The sequence below is a fragment of the Musca autumnalis genome, unplaced genomic scaffold, assembly GCF_047663935.1.
Source record: "Musca autumnalis isolate F117 unplaced genomic scaffold, ASM4766393v1 scaffold_2, whole genome shotgun sequence".
Classification (NCBI taxonomy): domain Eukaryota; kingdom Metazoa; phylum Arthropoda; class Insecta; order Diptera; family Muscidae; genus Musca; species Musca autumnalis.
Window position 1 is genome coordinate 73135910 of NW_027411755.1, and position 18403 is coordinate 73154312.

The window sequence follows — 18403 nt, forward strand, 5'->3', positions numbered from 1 at the left end:
CCGATATTTGTCCTCTCTTGCATGTTTTATTATTCTATGATAATAAGGAAAATTCGGGACATCTAAAAGAGCGAGAGAACGTGTCATCAGAATATAACACAACAAAATGTGTAATGATATGGTCAAAAGTTTCAAATTACTGGGTGACGTCGCTGGAATGGATGAATCCGTTGCAGCTCTCAATAATACACATAATTACAGAGAGAGGGAAGGTCAAAAGAAATAAACTCAAAACTAAGTAGGTGAGTTATTGGAAAATTGTGCATGGATTTGTAAAAAGTGTATGTATTTCAGCTACGAAATACAAAGTAGGATAAACCCACCTTAATATAATAAATATACATCAAGAAATTCACCCGTACTTCTCATTGCTTCTAACATATTCACCTATAGTTTATGGGAGAACTTTCTACTTCACTGCTTCAAGTTTTATAAGGAAAGGGAATAGACTAAATGCTTGCAAGTGATGATGGTATTGGTGGATAATGATGATGAACGCTTTCGGCATGCAATACAAAAACAATTTTGATTATATACATAAATATCAACACCAATGTTGCTAAATTATTAAAAACGTATGAATGTTGGTCAAAGATTGTGTAGTTTTACATATCGTTTATAAATATAACATTTTTTTAAGGTGAAAACGTTTTAGCTTCATGCAGAACAGTAAGTATTTTTAATTTGTTTTACAAATTTTGTTTAAAAAGTTAGATAATAAAACCCAAAGGAAGAAGAGATACTACGATTTTCATGATTTTCGAATGAGAAAAAATGAAATGGAATTTATTCATACCTGTATATTTATTTTAGAATTCTTGGTAAAGAAACACGTGGTAATAATGTTCTTTTCAAAAATCACTTTGCTACTGAACAAAGTTTACGGCGCACAGTGGTGCAGAATTGTTTTTACCTGTCCAATCTATTAAAAAATGTCCGGTCGCAATGAATAAACTACAAAAATAAAAAAATATTAAAATAATTTCTCTTTAGTGTTGAGCTGTTATGAGCTAAGACGTGCATTGAAAAATTAGGAATTCACCGAAGTCCCACACATTCGACCATACTGCTATCATTCACGGGTGGTTATAGTCTATCATCAGGCACATTAGAATGTTATTTTTAAAAAGCAAAAAAAAAATAAATTATTTTAACATGAGCCATGCTGGGATTCTAACCAAGGTCCCCATGACAAATATTGACGATCAAATCTTCCGATACAGAAGGATAAATAAGCATAAATGTGAGAAAAAAACAAGTAAAAAAGCATTAAGTTCGGCCTGGCCGAACTTTTCATACCCTCCACCATAAAATGTTCTGAACTAAAATGGAATAATTAGTTTTCATTCCTGTCCCCAACTTTAAGTGGGTACATTAAAATGTCAGATAATGTACATAAAATGAAGCATTTTATGTACATTATCTGAGGCCCTTCTTTATGGTGCCTATATCTATGTATGTTGACAATTTTTGGTGGGCTAGAAATTGGGTGCCACCGTGGTGCAATGGTATGCACACCCGCCTTGCACACATAAGGTCTTGGGTTCGATTCCCCTGCCAGGCAACATCAAAAAACTTTTCAACGGTGGCAAAATACCCTCAGTAATGTTGGCGACATTTCCTGAGTATTTCAGCCATGTAAAACTTCTCTACAAAAGTGGTGTCTTAGACACGCCGTTCGGACTCGGCGATAAACTGTAGGTCCCATATCATTGAGCTAATATGAATCGGGGTGCACTCATTGATATGAGAGAAGTCTCCCTTGTCCCTATGGGATGTTGTGGAACAATTATATATTATAGAAATTGGGAGGTACCATTATATAGGGGTTATAATAAAACATGGGCCTATGTTGACAGTTTTTGATGGGAGCCTTTAATGTCAAATAACCCCTAATTTGGTTAAAAATTTTAGCTATCATCCTCAAAATACCGAAAATCGGTACATAACGTGGGAACTTCTAATGTCATCAGATCGTCCAAAAAATAAAGCTAAGGTACAGAAAATCGGGAGGTTTGTTTTGGGGCTATACCAAAACATGGACCTACGTTCGGTTAAACATTTTAAGTAAAATCCTCAAAGTACCGAAAATCGGGAAGTATCGTTATATTGGGGCTATGTTGAAAATTGTTGATGCAGATGTGTGGTGACCACTACAACCTTTAAATGTCAAATTACAGTTAGTTCTGTTAAAAATTTTAGCTAAAATTGCCAAATTACTGTAAATTGGGAGGTACCTTTACATGGGAGCTATATCCGAACATGGACCTATGTTGACAATTTTTGATGGAGAGGTGCTGTGACCACTAAGAACTTCAAATGTCAAATTACTGTAGTTCAGTTTAACATTGTAGCTAAAATCATCAAATTATTGAAAATCGGGAGGTACCGTTATATGGGGGCTTTCTTGACAATTTTTGGTGGAGAGGTGTGGTGACCACTAAGAATTTCAAATGTCAAATGTTCAAATTACAGATAATTCGGTTAAAACTTGTTGGTAAAATTCTCTAAATACCGAAAATCGGGAGGTACCATTATATGGGGCTATACCAAAACATGGACCTATGTTCATAATTTTTTCGAATATAGGTTTGTTGGTCACTAAGAACCCTAAATATCAAATTATAGCTAATTCGGTCTAGAAATGTGACTTAAAACGCCAAAATACCTGAAATCGGGCGCTAACGTTATATGGGGGCTATTCCAAAACATGGACCTATGTCCACTAGTTATATAAGTTTATTGACATTTAAGAACCCCAAATGTCAATTTATAGCTAAATCGGTCTGAAAATGTAGATAAAAACGTCAAAATGCCGTAAATCGGGGATACCGTTATATGGGTGCTATACCAAAACGTGGACCTATGTCCACAACTTTTGTTATATAAGTTTATTTACACTTAAGAACCCAAAATGTCAAATTATAGCTACATCGGTCTGAAAATGTATCTAAAACGTCAAAATACCGTAAATCGGGGGGTACCGTTATATGGGGCTATACCAAAACGTGGACCTATGTCCACAAGCTTTGTCATAAAGGTTAATTGAAATTTAAGAACCCTAAATGTCAAATTATAGCTACATCGGTCTGAAAATGTATCTAAAACGTCAAAATACCGTAAATCGGGGGGTACCGTTATATGGGGCTATACCAAAACGTGGACCTATGTCCACAACTTTTGTAATATAAGTCAAATTATAGCTGAATCGGTCTGAAAATGTAGCTAAAACGTAAAAATACCGTAAATCGGGGGGTACCGTTATATGGGGGCTATACCAAAACGTGGTCCAATGTCCACAACTTTTGTTATATAAGTTTATTGATACTTAAGAACCCTAAATGTCAAATTATAGCTAAAGCGGTCTGAAAATGTAGCTAAAAGCGTCAAAATACCGTAAATCGGGGGGTACCGTTATATGGGGGCTATACCAAAACGTGGATCTATGTTCACAACTTTTGTTATATAAATTTATTGATACTTAAGAACCCTAAATGTAAAATTATAGCTAAATCGGTCTGAAAATGTAGCTAAAAACGTCAAAATACCGTAAATCGGGGGGTACCGTTATATGGGGGCTATACCAAAACGTGGACCTATGTTCACAACTTTTGTTATATAAGTTTATTGACACTTATGAACCCTAAATGTCAAATTATAGCTACATCGGTCTAAAAATGTAGCTAAAAACGTCAAAATACCGTAAATCGGGGGTACCGTTATATGGGGGCTATACCAAAACGTGGACCGATATAGCCCATCATCGAACTTGACCTGCCTGCAAACAAAAGACGCATTTTCCCAAAATTTCAGCGTCCTATCTCCATTTTTGTGGATGCTAGAGTGATTACCACAGACGGACGGACGGACGGACGGACGTGCACAGATCGACTCAGAATTTTACCCTGATCAAGAATATATATACTTTATAGGGTCGCAAATGAGTATTTCAATGCGTTACAAACGGAAAAACAAACTTAATATACCCTCCATACTATGGTGGAGGGTATAAAAACCTGTCATAGTATTTGTAATAAAGCATTGAAAAATAGGGCTGCCAGCCAAGTCGAACCATAGGAAAAGTTTGCTATTAAATAGCTAACATTAATTTGTATATACAATTTTCGAATGAATTTCATATAAATGCTGGTTTCCTTAGCCTTCGTTCACCACAAAAATAACATTCTAATATACCTGATGATCGGACTTACCCACCCGTGAAACGTAGCATTATGGTTGAATGTGAGGGACTTCGGTGAACTCCTAATTTTTCAATGCAAATCCTAGGTCATTGGGGTTTTGGCCAGGAAAATCGATTTCTAAACCACTAAGCGGCGTTAAAAAAAAGGTATTTATTTTATTAGAAATTTAATATTAAAAAAAAAAAAACAGTTCCCATTTACAAAATGTTCATTAGAAGTCACCATCGTCAGCATTAATTTAGCAGCTTTAATTTTTAAATATTTTTCCAAAAATATCCTTATAATACAATTGTAATTAATTGCTTAAAAAGATATTTTTCTATCTTAACTCTTAAAAATACGTTGTTCTATTCTATTGATTAATGCAGTTGTTATTGTTTCAAGTATCATTATTCCTATTCAACCATCACGTTATGTTAACACTTCGAAATATGTAGTCAAAAATGATTGATACTTTTTTAAGTCTGCAATTTTTTTTCTCTGCCATGTCTTGTTTCTTTCTTATCTTTCAAGGACTATTGTGTTAATATTCAATATTTTTGATTGAATGGCAGTGAACACACGGAACAAACGATAATATCTTCATCGTCTTTATCATCAAAGTTCTGTAAGCATAGCAGCACGTCCTCAATTTGTTTGTTGCAGACATCATTAATTTATTTACGTTTTATTTCACATTGAGAGTGAATGGGAATCGATTAAAGATATTTTTTAAAAAACTAAGCGTTTAAAAAATTACACTTTTATGTAATTAATCAATTAATTTTATTAAATGATTTTTTGAAGAAAAAGTTATTTAAGGGAACTTGTTCGAAAAGTTTTGACTTTCATAAGACCATTTTCAAGTATAGTTTTCGCTTAACATATTTATTTTTTTTAGGTGCAGCATGCATGTATTTAATGTTCTTCAAGGACTGTTCCGCGTTAACAGTAGAGCTATGTTGTTTCATATTGAAAACACCGTTTCCAATATATCTCGACTATGCCAAAGGAGCAACCCACGTCGCACATTGGGCTTCAAACCTCTGCCACTACGTCGCATTTTGCATTTTAATGGCACGGGTCTCCACGGATATCTATGATAGATAGTGACATTCTTCACTTTATGAGTCGAAACAACATACTGGTTGGTGCTATGTCAATATATAGATATATAGTTACAACTTACCTTTAATTTGTTTAAATTTGGAAGGAAACTGTAAAAAATCGAGAAAAAACTGATTTTAGAGTAAGCTATTGTTGACATATATTTATATAAATTAGGAGAGTATAAACTTTACAAGCGTTAACAGCCGAAAAAGGGGCAGCTAGAATGTACTTGGCTGTAAACGCCAAACGTACGGTAGACTTGGATAGACAACAGCAATCTTATAATGTTAAAATTTCTTTGAATTTTGGAATTTCATTAAAATCTATATCAGTTTTTGATGACAATTAAGATTGGAATACAAAACCATAAAACCCTATAGAAGTCAGTTTCATTTTACTTTTTTAACAACTAAGCAACATCATTCCACCAAATTCCCTACTAAACATTGCCGACAATGATCCTAGTTCCCCATTCAACTGCAATTTTTTATTTCAGGTATTTTGAAGGCCTTATTCACCTTTAATTTAAACCGGATGTAATTTACGAATTTGGTTTCTCATTTACTTTAATTTGAAAAATAAATGAAAATATACTGACAATAGTATCTGGAGAAAAATGAACAATAAATTTAAATATGAAAAACTATCTATCCTGCAACTATCCTGCCTTGCCAGCTAAGAAAGCTAGGATCCGATATATGTAATATTTCCCGAAGAATGTCGTTTTTCTTCAGAAATTTACCAAAAAAACGTTGCTTACAAAAATTATAACAAGTAAAAAGTCACTAAGTTCGGCTGGGCAGAAATTTTTATACCTTCTACAATAAAATAGTCTTTATTAAAATGGAATAATTAGTGTCCTTTTACAATTTTAGGTGGAAAAAATTTTCGACCATGGATAGATACCCCAAGGAGAAAGGTACCACCTACGCGGCTATATCAAAGTGTCAACCTATCTTTATAATTTGTGGTGGGAAAAGTTTTATAACTGCGGGGAACCTCAAAAGTCAAATTGAGGGTAGTTCCATCTAACAATGTAGACCCTCAAAGTACCGAAAATCGGGAGGTACCGTTATATAGGAGCTATACGAAAACATGGACCTATGTTGACGAATTTTACTGAAAAAATTTCGTGACCACTAATAATTCAAATGTCAAATTACAGCTAGTTCGATGAAAAAGTGTAGCTAAAACCCTCGAAACACCGAAAATTTACAGGTACCGTTACATGGGAGCTATGCCAAAACATGGGCCTGTCTTGACGATTGTTAGTGAAGATGTTCCTTGACCACAGATAACCTCTAATGTCAAATTACAGTTAGTTCGGTTAAAAATTATAGCTAAAAACCTCAAAATACCGAAAGTCGAGAGTACCGTTATATAGGAGCTATGCCAAAACATGGACTTATGTTGATGATTGTTAGTGAAGAGGTTTCGTGACCACTGAAAATTCAAATGTTAAATTACAGCAAGTTCGGAACAAATTTTAGCTATAACCCTCAAAATACCGAAAATCGGAAGGTACCGTTATATGGGGTGGAGAAGTTTGTGGCCACTGAGAACCTCAAATGTCAAATTACATCTAGTTCGGTTAAAAATATAGCTAAAATCCTCAAAGTACCGTAAATCGGAAGGTACCGTTATTTGGCGACTGTACCAAAACATGGACATTAGGGATATAACTTTTTGCACTTTTTTGCAGATATCGAAAACCACCACCACATAGCCGTGTAGAGCATGAAAAACTATTATGAAATTAGGTGTAATTTTTTCTCTATCGCGAAAAAAGTTTCCGCACCAAATGCATTGAAGTTCATTAATGCATTTTGTAATTTTATCTGTTATAACAACATGTTTGCTTCTCTTTAATTTTTTATTTTTTTGTAATCTAATTTAAAATCATTATCAAAGCGTTCTGGACCAATTTGTTCTCAAATCGCGCCATTTTGGAGCATATTAGGAACTTTTGACACTATTGCAATTTTTGGTTTTTCTTTATAAACTCTTGAATTGTATGTTTATATTTTTGTACCTATCGGACAAGAGAATATGGTGTCATTTGCAACAACTTCGCGAAAGTTACAGACCGTTTTTAATGACTTTGCCTGTGAGAAATGTATTTTTGTCTATAAATATTTATTCAAACAAAACAAATTTAAAATTATAAGTAGAAAAATCGATCTTAGAAACACGTTTTCATTATTAGGACAAAATTCCCCATATGGTACTGGTGTTGTATTTTTGTAGAAAACAAATACAATTCTCACAGACAAGGTCAACAAAAACAGCCTGTAACTTTCGCGAATTCGTTGCAAATGACCCCAAATTCTCTTGTCCGATAGGTACAAAAATATAAACATAAAATTCACGAGTTTATAAAGAAAAACCAAAAATTGCAATAGTGTCAAAAGTTCCTAATATGCTCCGAAATGGAGCGATTTGAGATCAAATTGGTCCAGAACGCTTTGATAATGATTTTAAATTAGATTACAAAAAAATAAAAATTTTAATGAAAAGCAAATATGTTGTTATAACAGATAAAATTAAAAAATGGATTTCTGAACTTATATACATTTGGTGCGGAAACTTTTTTCGCGATAGAGATAAATTGACACCGTATTTCATAATAGTTTTCCATGCTCTACACGGCTATGTGGTGGTATTTTTTTTTTTGGTTATAGCCCTAATGGACATATAATGACGATTTTTGTTGAGTAGATTTCGTGACCACTGAGAACCTCAAATGTCAAATTACAGCCAGTTCGCTTAAAAATTTTAGCTAAAATCCTCAAAATACGGAAAATCGGGACGCACCGTTATATGGACCTATGTTGACGATTTTTAATGGAGATGTTTCGTGATCATTGAGAACTTTTAATGTCAAATTACAGCTATTTCGGCTAAACATTTTAGCTAAAATTCTTAAAATATCGAAAATCGAGGTACCTTTAAATGTTGGCTATACCAAAACATCGAGCTATTTTGACGATGTTTGCTGTCAAATTACAGCTAGTTCAAAATTGTAGCTAAAATTCTCAAAATACCAAAAATCGGATCGTACAGTTATATGTAGGCTATATCAATTGCACATTTTTCGGTTTTTGCAGTTGCTGTTTTCGCAGCTCTAGTGGATGGATTTTCACGATCTATGATTAATATGATCCGGACCGTCAAAAAACTAAAATATCTTGGGGTCCCAGCACAATCAAGAGGATATTGTAAATGCTGTACCGAAAAATAGGATTTTTCGAAAAAATATCGCACTAAATTTTGGCATTTGGCAGTGGACTACTGTGAAGCTATCTGGGCTACATAGTCAATATACATATCAAATTATGCGTAATCGCGAGTATTTTAATACCATTATGTGTTTTCTGAAATACACGAATGCGCATTGCAGTTATATCAAAAATACAAAGAACACCTAAAATCTGACTTCAAAATGTCAGCATCCATAAAAGGTGGATGCAGTGGAGATCATGAAATGTGATACATTAGAAGTGTAATCTTCATTTTGTATTCTTCTACGTTTACTTTAGACAGATATCCGTAATTTAAACGGTTTAACCGCCAATAGAATAACAACGTAAACAACTCGTTTGCGTCAACGTGTTTTTACCTATTTTTATTCATTTACGCGTTCATAGCTTCCGCGCAAATTAACGTTTTTAGCCACATTTTTGAGCTTTGATTAAAAACACTTCGTTTTATCCAACTATGGTCATATTTCGTGGTACACTGCAATATTTCGCGAATTATAACAGTGCAAACCTTGGCTTCATCAATGTTAAATTTTTTTGACTTTTCGTCATATACTTTATAGGGTCACAAATGAATATTTTAATGCGTTACAAACTTAATATACCCTCCATACTATGGTGGAGGATATAAAAACAGCAACACGCGCCTTCAAATATTTTGATCAAGAGATTTACCTCTGTGTTGTATGATTTATAAAATAAGCCAATGTTAATAATTCATAGTAATTATACGCTACATAGGACGTAAGAGCGAAGACATAAAGCTAGTAAGACTACACAAAATACATGATACAAAGAATTTATGAAACTTGTACCCTTAACAGAAACAACGTAATTTGCTGTTAATTAAAAATCGAAATCAAGGAGGAAAATTTCAATTCATAATATCAGAAACGAAAATTTTGGGTTCAAGAACCTCTTCCAGTGCAACTCCCTGTAGTATAGAAAATAACGACTAAATTGCGTATAAAGTTTCACCTCTGTTTTTTCACGATTCGAATTTTTACTTAAGGGTGCTAAGTACTTTAGGAATACCTTCTGATTACATCATAAAATCTCAAAGATTTCAAAGAAACTCGATAATTCTAGCAAACGTTAAAACGCCATATACTTCGCCATATACATCATATAAATAAAAATCAACAACACTGCAATAACTGAGAAATGTTAGCTATATCCCACGTGTAATGTGATGTGTACCTTACTGTATGTATCTCAACTTTTTAAGAAATTTTAAGTGTTCTTAGTTGTGTTCTTAAATGTCTGTAATTCGTTAATACAAGTTACCGGCTATCCACAATATTTTATTATTACATAAATAAAACGCATTTTACAATTGGACTAAAAACAGGTGCTTTGGGAATTTACGTCAATTATTTGAAAGATATTCTATAAATTTTAATTTTTTATATAAACGGCAGAAAACCCTCCTGAAAGCTCTGAACCTAAAGAAAAAACGGTAGAATATTAAATTCGAAATATTTGTTTGTATTTGTTTGTATTCAATTAATTAAAACCATACAAATATAAAGCATAATATTATAGAAGTAAATAAGTTTTAACAATTTAAAGAAAAAATAAATAAAATAAACAACAAAATAAAGAAATACTTCTTCCACTTTTTACTGTGATATATTCTCCACTAGTTAGCGAAAACTACTTCTTATTTTTATACCCTCCACCATAGTATGGAGGGTATATTAAGTTTGTTTTTCCGTTTGTAACGCATTGAAATACTCATTTGCGACCCTATAAAGTATATATATTCTTGATCAGGGTAAAATTCTAAGTCGATCTGAGCACGTCCGTCCGTCCGTCCGTCCGTCCGTCTGTGGTAATCACTCTAGCATCCACAAAAATGGAGATAGGACGCTGAAATTTTGGGAAAATGCGTCTTTTGTTTGCAGGCAGGTCAAGTTCGATGATGGGCTATATCGGTCCACGTTTTGGTATAGCCCCCATATACCGGTACCCCCCGATTTACGGTATTTTGACGTTTTTAGCTACATTTTCAGACCGATATGGCTATAATTTGACATTTAGGGTTCTTAAGTGTCAACAAACATATATAACAAAACTTGTGGACATAGGTCCACGTTTTGGTATAGCCCCCATATAACGGTACCCCCCGATTTGCGGTATTTTGACGTTTTTAGCTACATTTTTAGACCGATTTAGCTATAATTTGAAATTTAGGGTTCTTAAGTATCAATAAACTTATATAACAAAAGTTGTGGACATAGGTCCACGTTTTGGTATAGCCCCCATATAACGGTACCCCCCGATATACGGTATTTTGACGTTTTTAGCTACATTATCAGACCGATGTAGCTATAATTTGACATTTAGGGTTCTTAAGTGTTAATAAACTTATAAATTAGAAGTTGTGGACATAGGTCCACGTTTTAGTATAGCCCCCATATAACGGTACCCCCCGATTTGCGGTATTTTGACGTTTTTAGCTAAATTTTCAGACCGATGTAGCTATAATTTGACATTTGGGGTTCTTAAAAGTCAATAAACTTATATATCAAAAGTTGTGGACATAGGTCCACGTATTGGTATATCCCCCATATAACGGTACCCCCCGATTTACGGTATTTTGACGGGTTTAGCTACATTTTCAGACCGATTTAGCTATAATTTGACATTTAGGGTTCTTAAAAGTCAATAAACTTATATAACAAAAGTTGTGGACATAGGTCCACGTATTGGTATAGCCCCCCATATAACAGTACACCCCGATTTACGGTATTTTGACGGGTTTAGCTACATTTTCAGACCGATTTAGCTATAATTTGACATTTAGGGTTCTTAAAAGTCAATAAACTTATATAACAAAAGTTGTGGACATAGGTCCACGTATTGGTATAGCCCCCCATATAACGGTACCCCCCGATTTACGGTATTTTGACGGGTTTAGCTACATTTTCAGACCGATTTAGCTATAATTTGACATTTGAAGTTCTTAAATGTCAATAAACTTATGTGACAAAACTTGTGGACATAGGTCCACGTTTTGGTATAGCCCCCATATAACGGTACCCCCCGATTTACGGTATTTTGACGTTTTTAGCTACATTTTCAGACCGATATAGCTATAATTTGACATTTAGGGTTCTTAAGTGTAACTAAACTTATATAACAAAAATTGTGGCCTAGGTCCAAGTTTTGGTATAGCCCCCATATAACGGTACCCCCGATTTACGGCATTTTGACGTTTTTATCTACATTTTCAGACCGATTTAGCTATCAATTGACATTTAGGGTTCTTAAATGTCAATAAACTTATATAACTAGTGGACGTAGGTCCATGTTTTGGAATAGCCCCCATATAACGTTACCGCCCGATTTCAGGTATTTCGAGAATTTTACCAACAAGTTTTAACCAAATTATCTGTAATTTGAACATTTGACATTTGAAATTCTTAGTGGTCACCACACCTCTCCACCAAAAATTGTCAAGAAAGCCCCCATATAACGGTAACTCCCGATTTTCAGTAATTTGATGATTTTAGCTACAATATTAAACCGAACAAGCAGTAATTTGACATTTGAAGTTCTTAGTGGTCACAACACCTCTCCATCAAAAATTGTCAACATAGGTCCATGTTCGGATATAGCTCCCATGTAACGGTACCTCTCAATTTTCAGTAATTTGGCAATTTTAGCTACAATTTTTAACAGAACTAACTTTAATTTGACATTTGAAGGTTGTAGTGGTCACCACACATCTGCATCAACAATTTTCAACATAGCCCCAATATAACGATACTTCCCTATTTTCGGAACTTTGAGGATTTTACTTAAAATGTTTAACCGAACGTAGGTCCATGTTTTTGTATAGCCCCAAAACAAACCTCCCGATTTTCCGTACCTTAGCTTTATTTTTTGAACGAACTTTCTGTAATTTGAAATTTAAAAGTCAACAAAAATTCTGCAACAAAAATTGTTCATTTAAGTTCATATTTTCGTATAGCCCAGATACCTCCGAACTAGCTGTTAATCACATTTGAAGTTCCCACGTTATGTACCGATTTCCGATATTTTGAGGATTCTAGCTAAATTTTTTAACCGAATTAGGAGTTATTTGACATTAAAGGCTCCCATCAAAAATTGTCAACATAGGCCCATGTTTTATTATAACCCCTATATAACAGTACCTCCCAATTTCTAGGTACAGTTAGATATAGGCACCATAAAAAAGGGCCTCCCGAATGAAGCATTTTATGTACATTATCTGACATTTTAACGTACTCACTTAAAGTTTGGGACAGGAATGAATATTTTATGGTGGCCCGGCTCGGCCGAACTTAATGCTTTTTTACATGTTTATTTTTGCCTTATTAAGGCGAAGGTCATTTATAGTGATTTGTTTATTTATTTAATTAATTAACTCTCTTTCGAGTTGAGCTTTCATGACCTAAGATATACATTGAAAAATTAGGAGTCTACCGAAGTCCCACACATTCAACCATTACGCTAAGTTTCACGGGGGATTAAGCCGATCTTCAGGCGTATTACGATGTTGTTTTTTGTGGCAGACGAAGGCAAAGCTTGGTAACTAGTATATATATCGCACTTCATTATATAAATGCATATGCGAAATTATGTTAGTTATTTGAAACTCCAAACTTTTCCTATAGTCCTGCTTGGTAATCCCATTTTCAATGTTCACAAATACTATGGTAAGTTTTATTCCTACGTCATTAGTACTTGCTCTTCTATATCAGAAGATTTTTGATCATCAATTATTGTCTACTAGAGTTTTGACAAGTTGATGGTGGCTCAGAACGCTAAGACGCCGGCAACCTTGACAATCAGTTGTCGGACATTTCTTTCTTTTGATATTTCTTTCTTTATAGAAATGTTAATTTTTGAAGAAAAAAAAACATGTATGTATACATATAGCTAAAACGGCATATGTGTACATTATAAAATAAGGAAAATAACACCTATCGTTTCCAGTAATGACGGCGTATGTATGTGCTATATCTATGGTATGTTATAGTGTATATCAACTTATGTATGTATGACCGGACGGAAAAAATATGTCGCAATCATATAACATTATTTCAATGGAAAACTAGTGCGCAGGGAAGTGGTATAGAGTACCACATAGTCGGTCCCGTCCGACTATAGCCCTATATTACTTGTTTTTTATCTTTCTTGTTGCCTGTCAGTTCGTTTAGTTAAAATCTAGTCTCTCATTTTTAACACACTGTAGTTGACCAAGCGAACTAAAACGTTGCTCACTTTTCAGATTTAGATGACAATACATGAATATGAAACCAAAACCAATATGGGTCTATTTTTTCCTATGCAGTTTTTCCATACAGCAGTTTCATGAGGTTTTTTTGTATTTTTAGGATTTTATCCTCATTATACCCTACACCACTATGTGGGGATGGTATTGTAAGTTGGTTTTGGCCAAAAAGTTTGTAACGCATCGAAATAATGGTCGTAGACCCATACTTATATATACCAAAATGAATGTCTCGACGAGCTGAGTCGATCTGGCTATGTGTGTCCGTCCGTCCGTCTGTCCGTCTGTCCATCAACCTTGTAATCACGCTACAGGTCGCAATTTTGATTGGATCGTCACGAAATTTTGGATGTTGATGGGGGTCCCGGAGGGGAAGAAGCCTATTGATTTTGGTGATGGTCGGATAATATTTAGGAGTCGGAATGGGCAAAAGACTTATGTGGATAAAAAGACAACGTTTTTTTTTTCAAAGCGAATATCTCAGCTTCTATACGGGGTATTCCAAAAGCAAAACCTGGCAATAAAAGAAGAAAATATCGACTTTCTATTGATGTAAAGTAGGTTCACGTAGGTGATCAAACAACGAAGATATCACAATAGTCGCAAATAAAACCTAAATTTTCCTTTTTTTGCAATTTTAATTATAATGATGAATATCACAGCTTTGGTTGGGGACTTTCCAAAAGTAAAGCCTGGCTGTGAAAGTAGAAGATCCCATCTTTACAATGATGTAAACTAGGTCGGCGTAGGTGAATAAATAACGGAGATATCGCAATAGTAGGTAATACATCCCATTTTTCCACTTTTTTGGAAATCACGCTACAGGTCTCAATTTTGATCGGATCGTCACGAAATTTTGAGGGTTAATGGGGGTCACACAGAGAAAGAAGCCTATTGATTTTGGTGATGGTCGGATAATATTCAGAGGTCAGAATGGGCAAAAAACTTATTTGGAGAAAAAGTCAAAGTTTTATTTCAAAGCGAATATCTCTGCTTCTAAAAGGGGTATATCAAAAGCAAAACCTGCTGATGAAAGTAGAAAATATCACCTTTGCAACGATGTTACATAGGTTGTCGTAGGTGGTCAAACAACCAAAAGCAGAACCTGGCCATGAAAGTAGAAAATATCGCAGGTGATCAAACAACGAATATATCGCAATAGCCGTTAATAGAACACAACTTTTCACTTTTGCGATTTTAATAATAATGACGAATATCACAGCATTGGTTCCGGACCTTTCAAAAGCAAAGTCTGACAATGAAAGTAAAAAATCCCATCATTACAATGATGTAAAGCAGGTTGGCGTAGGTATCCAAATAACGGAGATATCGCAATAGTCGGTAATACATCCCATTTTTCCACTTTTTTGGAAATCACGCTACAGGTCGCAATTTTAATTGGATCGTCACGAAATTTTGGGTGTTATTGGGGGTCCCACAGAGGAAAAAACTTTTTGATTTTTGATAATGGTCGGATATTATTCAGGGGTCGGAATGTGACAAAAAAAAAAAATATTTGGAAAAAAGGCCAACGTTTTTTTTTTTCAAAGTTAATATCTCCCTTCTGTAGGAGGTATATCAAAAGCAAAACCAGGCAAGGAAAGTAGAAAATATCACCTTTACAACGACGTGAAGTAGGTCGTCAGAGGTGGTCAAACAACAGAGATATCGCAATAGACGGGATTGCATCCCTTCTTCCATTTTTGTGCAATCACACTACGAAATTTTGATCGGATCCTCACGAAATTTTGGGGGTTGATGGGGGTCTAACACAGAAAGAAGACTATTGATGGTTGGCATACATCCCACTTTTCCATTTTTTATTTGGGTTGTACTGTCGATGCACTTAAATGCGTTTCAAAAAAATTGACCTGTGTTAATGAAGACATTCAGAGCAAAGGCGCTAAGCTATCCCAATTTTAATATTTTGAATTTTATTAGTCAAAAGCTTATGAACAGGGGTAGTGGTGTAGGGTATCACATAGTCGGCCGCGACCCGACTATAGCCTTGGCTCACTTGTTTTTATTTATTTTATATTTTCAAAAATTTCCTTATTTTTACTACTGAGACACAATTTATCTACGACACACACTAATGATCACAACATACGCACAAGCGATCACAATAACTACAAGATACCGCACAAGCGACCACAATGATCACAATACTCGCACAAGTGAACACAAGCTTGAAAATGGCAAGCTACCACTTACATTCAATTAAGCTTGTGCTCGATGTGGTCAAGCCTATGCAGGCCATCACACAATGTCTTACATGAACGAGTTCATAACTGTGATTTGAATGATTCGGCTTAGTTTGTGCGAATGGCTTGAATGAATCACCAAAGTCGTAGTCTTGAAAAATGTCAGTTCATGTAAGACGGCACTTGCAGTACTTTATTGCCAACTAGTCATCTCAATCACGAAGATCAAAACTGTGCGAAATTCTTCTATTTTCCCTTTCTCCTAATACGGACATATAATTCGCATCCATACTTTCATCAAAGTTTAAGAACATTTAATTCAAACACGCTCTAAACCACATTGATATTGTAGTCATTTCATTCATTATATGGGGGCTTAACAAAATGCCAATTTAAATTTAAAACGTTTGGAAATCGTGCGTTATATAGTGGCCATACAATATATGCACTATATTGACAAATTTTTATATGGACCTTGACTACCTTCTCGGAAAATAAAATGCCAAATTATATCCAATTCGGTTGGAAAATGTCGTAGAAATCTTCACAATACCTTAAATCGGGCGGAGGCTATACCAATACCTGAGCCCGTGTGAGAATTTTTCATAGGAGGACTTTCTACTCTCAGGAAAATAATGCAGCACGATTTAAAGGGAAACATTTATTTATTTATTTTATTTTCGTTTTAATAAAGTGGATGATTACAAGATTATTAATCAGGAATATTAATTAATTAAGAATATTGAAAAGTGTAATTTCTAATCAAGTTTATGAAATACATAATCTTCATCATTGAGTTTAAATTTTATAAGATGTGTACCTTCCACGTATATTTTATTTATCGTAATCTTTATAAGCTTATTTGTTAAAGGAACAATACTTATGAATTTTTTATCAAAAGTCACCTAAATAATCACTCCAAAGCTTATATAAGATCACAAAGAAGAAAATCTATACAAGAAACTACCCACAATTCTATACAATATGCCATCTAAATGTTTATAACATTTGCCGTAAACGCAGAATAAAGCAGTCGGTTAATTAATGGATTTCTAAGTGCAGAATAAATAGAATATTATTCATTACTGGAGAAGGGAAAAGAACATAAGGAGAGCGAGCGAAAATCATTTTACTCAACATCTATGCTGAAGATGGCCATAAGGATTTGCAAAAGCAAACCATAACACAAACAAGCAAAGTGAACATTTTAACAATTTGTTCGGAATGGCTGCAGGTTATCATAATAAATGTAGCGTATTTATGTATGTACGGCTTGTGGATCTCTTTAAATGTTGTATGTAGTTCAATCTATGCAGTTGATATATGACAAAAGGATATTTTATCTGTTTTATGACAGATTGAATATCCACTTTTCTTTTCATCGCCTAATATGCTACTGGTGCTATGGTGACTCACTTGTTGCATGTTATGGTCACTTGGATTTATGATGATGACTTCTTCCGAGCTAATTCTATTACTATTGGAAAATAGTGGCAACGAAGATGAATGATATTGGTATTCCAGTGACGATTCGAATGTTGTAAATATGATTGAATTCAAGTAAAGCTCTCAGAGTTAAATATACAAAGTTTATTTTTTTAAATGGTTTTATTTAGCTCACCCCGTTTGTTTTATTTATTACACTGCTCAACAAAATTTAAAAAGTTGAATGTTTCTATATGAAATTGGCGAGCTATTTTCAAATCTGGTCACGGTTTTTCTCCATCAGCTCTTGTTCTTGAGATATAGCTCAAAATCGGTTTTTACGAGTTTTACCCAGAATTTCGTTATTTTCGGATACAAACAAATATTTTTTGTAGGTTTTTCGACACTAATATATTAAGAAGATGTTGTACGCTCGATACAAAATGTTTTTTTGAAATAATTATGGCGAATATTTATCAAAAAAATATAGAAAACATACGATGAATCTTGTAAAAATTGCATATTTTGAGTACTTTAAGCTGTAATTACGTCATCGGGGGAAGTCATAGAAGCTTCATATGGCATTCCGGATATGCTCAGGGTGTCTGCTATATAGTCCTGTATTCAAATATTTAATATAAAGTTCATAGCGCCCACGATTCGCCCATAACCTAAAAATCGTCATGAAGACTGCCATTGAAAAGTAAATGCCATATTTGGTAATGATATCACAGGTTAATGATTTCCCTTTAGCAGTCTTCATGACGATTTTTAGGTTATGGGCGAATCGTGGGCGCTATGAACTTTATATTAAATATTTGAATACAGGACTATATAGCAGACACCCTGAGCATATCCGGAATGCCATATGAAGCTTCTATGACTTCCCCCGATGACGTAATTACAGCTTAAAGTACTCAAAATATGCAATTTTTACAAGATTCATCGTATGTTTTC

General features: G+C 34.2%; 1 protein-coding gene across 6 annotated transcripts in view; it reads right to left on the reverse strand.

Moving 5' to 3' along the window:
* Positions 1–18403, reverse strand: part of LOC141392826 (short neuropeptide F-like) — a 497601-nt gene that overhangs the window by 143036 nt on the left and 336162 nt on the right. For all 6 annotated transcript variants that reach the window (XM_073965799.1, XM_073965795.1, XM_073965794.1 and 3 more), the window contains one exon: positions 5371–5398. The gene's annotated coding sequence lies outside the window, so the exon portion shown is untranslated. The remainder of the gene's footprint in view (positions 1–5370; positions 5399–18403) is intronic.